Source organism: Scylla paramamosain, chromosome 1 (assembly GCF_035594125.1).
Source record: "Scylla paramamosain isolate STU-SP2022 chromosome 1, ASM3559412v1, whole genome shotgun sequence".
Lineage (NCBI taxonomy): Eukaryota > Metazoa > Arthropoda > Malacostraca > Decapoda > Portunidae > Scylla > Scylla paramamosain.
Window position 1 is genome coordinate 8,565,001 of NC_087151.1, and position 10,000 is coordinate 8,575,000.

Genomic DNA, 10,000 nt, shown 5'->3' on the forward strand with positions numbered 1-10,000 from the left:
TTACTACAACCGTGGAAACATCCTTGAAACTCCTAATAACTTCCACAAGAGTCCCTTAGAAGTAAGAGATAGGACTACGAGTTGTTCAGGAGTGTTCTAAGGTTCTTCGTCCATCCCTTCCACTGGCATATTGTTCCGTTATATTGTTTTCGTAATCGTATGCTTCCAGTTTCTTTGCCTTTTCATTGGCATATGAACAGCTCCCTTGTTCTGTAGGTGAGGGTGCATACCTATTAATATATTCGCTGAGGATTCCATACTTATCCATAGCCACGCATTCATATTGTTTACTAATATTATTTACCATTAACATTCCTTGTAAATCTTTATCCGTTGAATGTCTAAGTCTCTTCATCTCGCCTGTTTTTATACATGGTATTATTATTTAAGCTTATATACCCATCCATATTTACTCACCCCATATTGTTTACTATTACTGCTTACTATTAACCCTTTCAATGCGACACGAAACAATTAGCAGCACCAGAAGCATTGCGTGAAGTCTTTATAAACATCTACAAGAAAGTTAGCGATGAAACAGAATACATTTTACAATTGCTTCCAGTTCAAAGACTGGATGTGACTGTAGAACATGTAAAGATGTCTCAAAGTGATTGGTAATTAGAGAGAAAGGTGCACCAAATGGCTGTCAAAGGGTTAACAATACGTGTAAAACTGGATCCAATGCATGTTTAAGCCTCTTCAACTAGCCTGGTATTATACATGATGCTCTTATTCAAACTTACGAGTATATACTTTTCCATACTTTCTTTCCTCACTATTATTTACTATTAACATAACGTGTACAACTGGATCTTTTGCACGTCTAAGCCTGTTCATCTCGGCTGTTTTTACTCATACTGTTTTTTGTCAAGCCATTATGCAAATCTTCGGCCTCTTTGCATATTCAAAAGAGAGAGTGTGTTAAGTGGACAGGTTCTGTAGTACTCCTTGCCTACGTGAGTTTTTTCTTCTTCTTTAGCGCCCTTTTTTCCTCCTTGGTGGATGAGACGTGCAGGTCTGAGGGGGAAGGGAAGCAGGTGTGCCCAGGAATGTGAGCCTAGATAGAACTGGCAGACACAGACAGGCAGCAGGTGACCGTGAATGCCTTCTTCACCTTCTGTCTCTCCTTACCATGACTTGATCTTCCTAACGCTTCTCTATTTTTTTCCTATAATTGAATGTCTTGTTTTTTTCTTTTTTTTTTCTTTTTGCTTTGTTCTGCCTTGTGTTTTCTTTAGTTTTACACTTTCTTTCTTTCTTTTATTTTTTTCCCAGTCTTCATTCTTTTAATGTTTCCTTTTTTTTATGGAATTTGTAATTATTTTTGGAATTTCATACTTTTCCTTTATTTTAATATTCTTTAAGGTTCTTACAGTCATGGAGTTCCGAAGTTCCTTAGTTTCTACAGTCTTATTGTCCTTGATTTTTTTTTTTACTGGTTTGGAGTTTAATCTTAGAGTATCCATTTTATTTCGAGTTCCTTAGTTTTTGAATGTGTGGAATTTCTTACTGTTTTTGATGCTTCTTATTTGTTTTGGATGTTTTAGGATTACTTACTTCTCTTCTCTATTTATGGGCTCGTTTCAGCCTTGGTCCATAATAACACGTCTTAGTTAATGGAGCAACGAATAAAACTGGTAAATAAATATAACCGAAGAGATAAGAGTCACATCATTCCATCATCCACCAGCAAATTTAGTTTTAATTTTGATTCTCATAAAAATATTTAGTCTTATACAAAACTAGTTAGCATTTTGATGAGTGGCTAAGCAAGTTTTAAAACATGAGACCACAGAGTAAATGTAAACCAAAATATAATATTTGTATAGCACAGTGAGTGACCTTCATATGCAATCTCTCTCTCTCTCTCTCTCTCTCTCTCTCTCTCTCTCTCTCTCTCTCTCCTCCTCTCTCTCTCTCTCTCTCTAATTTTTTTTTTCTTAATATCAATTTATTTCACGGAGCAAAGAAACTAACTTTGGTCACGTTTTTTCTCGTCGCCCTATAAATGAAGGGACGGGACGCAAGTCTGTGAGAACTCGTTTCAACTTTGTAATTAAATCTAGAAGAGTTCACGTGGAGTGGAGTGACGCCCTTCTGTCACGTGCTGACCTCGTGTGCAAGCTGACAACTGGGAAAATTGACTACCATTTCCCGAAGATTCCTATTTTCTTTTCTTTTATTTTTCTATTCCTTATCGTTTGCAGTTGTCTCTGGTCTCAGTTCCTGAATTCATATAATGTTCTCCTTTCACCTTGTCATTATTATTTCCAGACTCTCTTCTTTTCCCTTTTCATTTATTTTTTTATTACTATTCCTATTTCTATTATTATCACTGTCCTGTCCTTGCATTTGTCTCAGGTCTCAGTTCCTGGATGTAGTAATATTCCTTTGCCTTGTCATTATTTTCCTGCTGCTGTTTCTTATTAGACTTACTACTTGTACTTTGGGAAACTGTCTTTGAAGTTCAGTTACCTCCATCATTTTTTGCCTTCAGTTTTAAGTTCCTTATACTATTTGCTCTTGTTCCTGTGGCCATCTTGTGGATCACTATTTCCATCGTTATTATGTGTGATTTTATAAACTTACAAGGAAAAGAGGATGTACACTATATTTTCATAATTCCACGATTTTTTTTTGTGTTGTTTTGCGTTGCGTTGTGTTGTGTTGTGTGTGTTATGCTGTGTGTGTGTGTGTGTGTGTGTGTGTGTGTGTGTGTGTGTGTGTGTGTGTGTGTGTGTGTGTGTGTGTGTGTGTGTGTGTGTGTGTGTATCAAAACCCACCATTTCTTTTAGCAACATTCTTCCATGAATCTCTCTCTCTCTCTCTCTCTCTCTCTCTCTCTCTCTCTCTCTCTCTCTCTCTCTCTCTCTCTCTCTCTCTCTCTCTCTCTCTCTCTCTCTCTGTCTCTCTCGCTCTTCCTTTATCCACCGTGTTCCTATCTGGCATGCGGATAGAGGCTGCAGACTTTGTATCTTCATCCCCAACATCTCTTACGGCAGGGAAGGAGTGTAGCACTAAACAAAAACGCGATTCGGTGGAGTGAGATACTTTCAAAATTCTTCGTCTGATAAAAAATTTCTGTTCCGCACGAGGAAGCATTTGCCACAGTCGTGTCGATCTACCTTCACAGCCCCGACTACTTCCCTCCTACGCACAATATAAGAACACCCGGTAATTCCAAGCTCAACGAAGCATAACAATGAAACTCCGTGCACAACGACTCCTAAAAAAGGGTACTCTTGGATAACTCCCTGTCCAGGCGATCCCGTGGCTCCTCACACGAGGCTTAAGCAAGAGTCTTTGTATTACATGAACACACTGACGCCTCTTTTGCAGCTCTCCGGTTCTCCAGTTAATTCTTCAGGGGATGATTCAGATTGGACATCTTAATGCTAACAATTCAGTAAGATCTATGAGTATATTGTATTTAGCATTTTACCAGTGGAGGGAAACTTAAGATTTGCAGAACAACAACAACAATTTAACGACCAAACATGACGGGAATGTGCTGCGCGAGATGTGCGGGATGCCACCACGTATTGTAAACAGTGTTAAAGTGTGTTACCAGTAGCACAAAACAATGTTACAAGGAACGTTCGTATAACTATCAACACACACACACAAGCACGAGAAAGAGAAAAAAAATCAGTACCTGAGTTTAAGCGTTACGAAGGACGTGAGGTGACTGTAGGCAGGAAAAGAACAACAAAGGCTGCCCTCTGGCCTTGCTTTGGTCTTGACAATAACATTACGAGTAGTTGCGGAAACCTCATCAGATCCTGCTAGGAAGAATGACGCATCTTGCCAACACGAGAGAGAGAGAGAGAGAGAGAGAGAGAGAGAGAGAGAGAGAGAGAGAGAGAGAGAGAGAGAGAGAGAGAGAGAGAGAGAGAGAGAGAGAGAGAGAGAGAGAGAGAGAGAGAGAGAGAGAGAGAGAGAGAGAGAGAGAGAGATACACATGCTCATGCACCTAATACTAGTTTAAAATAATAAAGTAATTCTTTTCCTATCCAACCCTTCCTCCTCTTCCTCCTCCTCCTCAAAATGTATAAGTTTTTCTTTCTTTTTTACAACACACGCACCTAGAAGTGAACGTTGCAGCTGCTGGTTACTGCCTTGTCTTGCTTAAATGAATGTACACAAACTCACTCACTCATTCAGTCTCCCAAAACCCTCACATCACTTTCTATAAAAGCAACCGTATGATTCCCGGGAGAAAATTTCTACGAGGGAGCCATTAATTTTCGTCAGCCATGTGTCATAAAGTGAAGCAGAAAACCTGAAGTCTTGACAGTCGTAAATTCTTATAGAGATTGTGTAATATATATATTTTTTTTCTTCTTCAATGAGCGACGTTTCCTTATGGGGAGGAGGAAAGGAAGCTTAAATTCTCCAGGTCTCTCGTTCCTCTTCACAAACCACCACTACCTCTCTCTCTCTCTCTCTCTCTCTCTCTCTCTCTCTCTCTCTCTCTCTCTCTCTCTCTCTCTCTAGGTAAAAAAAAAAAAAAAACTGTTTCCAGCATCTTCTGACAGTAATACACCGGTTACAGTGGTGCAGAATATTTATGGAAATGAAGAAACCTGAACTGCACGACGTAGTACTTGTGTGTATGAGAGAGAGAGAGAGAGAGAGAGAGAGAGAGAGAGAGAGAGAGAGAGAGAGAGAGAGAGAGAGAGAGAGAGAGAGAGAGAGAGAGAGAGAGAGAGAGAGAGAGAGAGAGAGAGAGAGAGAGAGAGAAATCTGAGTCATTACAGTGATTATTATTAGTATTAACTCTTTACATAAGGTCCAACAAGCATGGGTTGATTTGTAGCTCAGCTGAAACATGTGTTTCTGTACTGGTTTCATGTAAGTAATGTTGACTTTGAAGGCGAGGTGAAAGTAACGAAGGGAAACCTGCACAAAATTCATCTCTATAACGTCAAGAAAATTTTCAAGAATTCAGAAGTCTGTGAAAATGATTATCTAAACACTTTTTGGTGTAATTAGGACTACATGAAAAATTATTAAAATTAAATAAATAGAAAAATAAGATAGAGAAAAAAAAGAAAGTAGAAAGGATAAAGCAAAACGAAAGAAACAACACTTTTTTGTAAAGGAGGATAAGAAAATACTACATAAAAGTTAAATAAATGATGAAAAGAAAAAAAGAACAAAAAACAACTCAATTGCCACAGCCTAAAAAAAAGAAAAATATTCCTATTAAGCCAGCCAATTAAGTATACGTATTATGCTTACTAAACGAAACCTTAAGATCGTACAAAAGAGCTCCTGGTGCAGGGTTGTAATTATGAATGTTTCTGTCACTTGCGACGCTGGAAAACAGTGTCAGGCTGTCACCGAGGAGATATATGAAGCCAATAAGAGTGATCCAAGCACTGGGAAGGTGTCGAGCGCCTCTACCAACGCCAAATGTTTCGCCTGAGTGCTTTTTTTGTCTTTTGTTTGCATCGACAAGGGGGAAAAGATTGTTAGGTAAGATCTGTGCTTTCCGTTCTCCTTTTTTTGTTATGGAAATTCGTGGTTCTTTTATGCTTTTTGTCCATCACCATTACTCTCTCTCTCTCTCTCTCTCTCTCTCTCTCTCTCTCTCTCTCTCTCTCTCTCTCTCTCTCTCTCTCTCTCTCACCCTCTTTCATGTCTGTCTGTGTGTATTTCCAAGAATGCTCATCAGAGGTGTTGGATCTTCAGCGTTAGCTTGTGTTATACCTTTCTGGTGAGCCTCCGTTGCCCTCTGTCGCCTCCCTCCCCTCCCCTCCCTAGCCCGGTCAACGCCCACCGCCGCCCCGCCAAGGTCACCCCGACACAAACACGTTCTCCTTATCACGCTGGTGTGTGTGCTGAAGGTCGTCCGGTGTGGAGAGGTTGTAGGAGTAATTTGCTTTTGTTCTTCAATGTTTTGCATCGTTATGGATAAGTAAGATGTATTTTCTTTTTTTCATCCCGATAACACCTAATATGTTTGTGAGTGTGATCGGAAACATTTACTAAGAAGAGTTTGTTATACTGATTTTACGAGTATTTAATTTTATATATGTGTGAGATTCTGGCTAAAGATAACAAATAAAAAAGGGGGAAGAAAAGGATTCATTAAAGGTGCTAGTCCCTAAAAAAAAGACAATTTGAAAACAGATCTAAAATTATGTATGTTGTAGCTTCCCTCTTGAAAGAATTTGTCTTGAAACCTTCCTCTTGCAGTAAATCAAATCATAGGCAGGAGGAAACACAGAGGCAGGCAGGGAGTTCCAAAGTTTACCAATAAAGAGATAAAAGATTGAGAATACTAGTAAGTTAACTCTTGCATATTTAAGGATAAAATTCAAATATACACACTTCTATTACTGGAGTCAGCATGGTGTGTATAATCCGAGACCCTTACAATTATCATCCCCTCGCATCCCGGGCCTCCTCCCTCGCCCTCACCAGAGCAAGGAGGAAAAACTGACCAGGTAGGGCGGCGAGGAACTCCATTAGCGCGGCGTTATCGCATGAGTGAGGCGAAGCGTGGGACGTCCGGCACCTGTAGAGGGGAAGACGAGGCGTTACGAGGAGGCTTCCCATTATTACACCCGACACCGTCCATCCTGCTCAGCCACACCCGCGGCCCTGTAGAGATCACACGTGCTAAACGCTCGCCCCTAATCGCTAGATATATGAGTCGTCTAACATATTATAGTGTGGTTAACTCCGCTACTAGCCCACCATAGGCCAATAAACTGCCCCTACAGCCTGCCATGCCGCGCCCTAATCTATGGCGCCGACAACATCATAAAGCCTAATAGAGAGCACCTGCTACCAAACTACGACCTTATCAATTACATCCAAAGTCGCTCATCCATTCACTCCCGAACAGAGTTTTGGGCCAACACAGCGTTACCGGAGGAAGACTAATTGGGGGGTGGGGGAGGTGGCTGGAAGAGGAGGGGAGCAGAAGGCGGAAAGATGAACAACGTGTATAAGTTAGGATAATAAAGTTTTCTTTCTCGTATTTTTCTTTTAATTGCCATGCAAAACTTAATCTTCTCCTGGGGGGCAGAATGGCGGGCATGCAGGACCTGGTCTGCGGGGAGGCGCCTCTTAAAAGTCAAGTGGATATAATAAGTATGCATATTACGAGCCCTAATGGTGAGGTAAGTGCGATAGGGATGTACTGCGAGGCGAGGCGCTGTGTGAATTTACGAAGACATTTCTCTTAATGCGCTTTGATGGCGTTACTTATTCTTCCTCCTGTGGCAACGAGACCAGTGAGGTGGACTCCCTCCTTCCTTCCACCTATCCACTCCAGACGTCCACCATGTTAATGTACCTGAACAGACGTAACTTCCTGTTTGTGTTGATGTGTGATGGTGTACGCTCCCTGATAAATAAAGCAATTACATCTCATAAACAACCCACGAACACTAAACACTCGTCTCCATTATCATCCGAAGGAGCGATTAAAAGATTCTAAACAGATTCCAACACGTCTCTCTCTCTCTCTCTCTCTCTCTCTCTCTCTCTCTCTCTCTCTCTCTCTCTCTCTCTCTCTCTGGAAAATTACTATTACTTCTGCATCTCTTTCTTCTACATCTAATCGTCTTATCTTCCCTCAGGCGAACCACTGGACCACTGCGGCCGGCGCCCCCGAACTTGGGGTCATAACTCATAAAGGCAAGGCAGGAGAAGCAGAAACAGCAGCAGCCTGACTTGGCGCATACCTGCCACGGAAGCAGAAGGAAGGAGCCGTGCCCAGCGTTAAGTGAGGCGAGGGAGACAGGAAGCAAAGTAGCAACATAGCAACATCAGTAGCAATCTAACATGCGTAATTACCTCTTGAAATGAAACTGGGAATGGGAGGAAATTATATATATATATATTAAAAAAAAAAAAATATACGATCATTCCTGCACCGGTAAGGAAAGATAAGAACAGGAACAACAAAGGAGATGGAAGGAAAAGGGGACGCAGTCAATCATAATCCATCACACTTAAATAACCCGCTAGAGACAGAACGTTGTGATAAGTAATAATGGGAGAAAAAAATATATATGAAAAATACGACCAGTCTCGCACTAGGAATGAAAGATAAGAACAGTAACAACAAAGATGATGAAAAAATAAGAGGCATAATTAATCACAATACATCACACTTAAGCAACCAGAAAAACATAGAATTATAAAAAAGAAAAATAATGTGGGAAAAAAAAAAAAATATATATATATATATAAAAAAAAAAAAACGAGCATTCAAGCACCAAGAAGAAGAGATAAGAACACTAACAACAAAGAAGATGAAAAATATAAGAAAAACACTCTGTCATAATACATCACACTTAAATAACCAGTGAGAGAGACAGAATGACATAAATGAAAAAAAAAATAATAAAGCAGAGAACAATTACCACAGCAGCAACAAACCTAGCGATAACCTAACACGCACATAATAACCACTAAAAGCAAGACGAGGAACTGAAGCAAAGCGTAGATACAAATAACATGACATAATTAACCGTAACTCAACACACTTAATAACCACTGGCAGATACAGGAGCGGCGGAGGAAAATATAAGCACAATAACTTAAAGCTCATAATGATAGCCGAGAGATGAGAACCCCAGCACTCATACTAGATAATTGAACATACATAATAACCGCTATAGACAAAGGCAGCGATGGAAAATATGACAAGCTGAGCAAAAATAGCCGTAGTTTAATATGTATCATGACCGCTAAAAAGACCAAAGGAAATGAACATACGAAATACAACAGCAGGAATAACGATATTAAGACGCAGATTTATCACAGGAAATACACATCATGGGGTTTTCTATTTATTTATTTGTTAATACGAGAGAGAGAGAGAGAGAGAGAGAGAGAGAGAGAGAGAGAGAGAGAGAGAGAGAGAGAGAGAGAGAGAGAGAGAGAGAGAGAGAGAGAGAGACAGACAGACACAGACAGACAGACAGACAAACAGACATACAGACAAACAGAGAAACAGACAGACAGACAGACAGACAGACAGACAAAACACCAGAAAACAGCAAGGCAAGAAAAAAAAATCTTGTAACCTTTAAGAAACACGACGGCGAAGATAATTCTGAAAAAAAAATAAATAAAAAATAAAAATAGCGAAAGAAGGAATATTAGACGATCAAGCAAGCGAGGAAACGAAAACATAAAGACGAAAGAAAGAAAATAAGAACTAAATCAAATAAATCTAGCAGAAAAAGAAGAGAAAAGTAGTGAATAAATAAGAGTAAAAATGTAACAGACGGACGCCAAAGAGCAGCGGTTCGGAAAATACGTAAACTGAAAGGAGAGAGAAAAAAAAAGGGGGGATAAAAAATAAATAAAAGCAAGTAACGCGTTGGTTGCGGAAAGCGGTGGTGCGTTTTGGGGCACAGGGAGACATGACGAGAGAGAGAGAGAGAGAGAGAGAGAGAGAGAGAGAGAGAGAGAGAGAGAGAGAGAGAGAGAGAGAGAGAGAGAGAGAGAGAGAGAGTGTGACATCTAAGATCTTGTGAATTTTGATTATATAAAAAAAAGCTAACGTTGCCTTGTACTAGACTTAACACAAGGAATAATAATAATAATAATAATAATAATAATAATAATAATAATAATAATAATAATAATAATAAAAATAAGAATAAGAATAACAAAAAAATACCTCCAGTAATAACAAACATAACTAAAGATCCTGTCATTCCTAATCTCTTATTCTATTCCCTTTTTCCTCCTTTCAGAAAAAAATAAAGATGTGTCGTATTGTATTCAGTAGTACGAATATCTAAATAATAAATTTCCACCTTTTATTATAGTGTTTTCTTTTCCACTTCTTTAAACACATTATACGGTTTTAGCTCGTTTATACTACAGACAACTAAACTGCATCAAATCACTACAAACTTTTGATCAAATTAGAGTACATAACATAAAAAAAAAAAAAAAAGTAGGGGAAACTGCAAGAAGCTATCAGGACTACATACACGTGGCAGTCCCTGTATAAAAC

General features: G+C 39.4%; 1 protein-coding gene across 24 annotated transcripts in view; it reads right to left on the reverse strand.

The window, feature by feature from the left end:
- Positions 1–10,000, reverse strand: part of LOC135099722 (uncharacterized) — a 353,588-nt gene that overhangs the window by 32,401 nt on the left and 311,187 nt on the right. For 13 of the 24 annotated variants that reach the window (XR_010268324.1, XR_010268323.1, XR_010268312.1 and 10 more), the window contains one exon: positions 6,456–6,529. The exons of 7 other annotated variants lie outside the window; for them this stretch is intronic. The gene's annotated coding sequence lies outside the window, so the exon portion shown is untranslated. Of the gene's footprint in view, positions 1–6,342; positions 6,616–10,000 lie in introns of all 24 variants that reach the window. 4 more of the 24 variants (XR_010268355.1, XR_010268347.1, XR_010268313.1 and 1 more) reach the window with 3 other exon arrangements.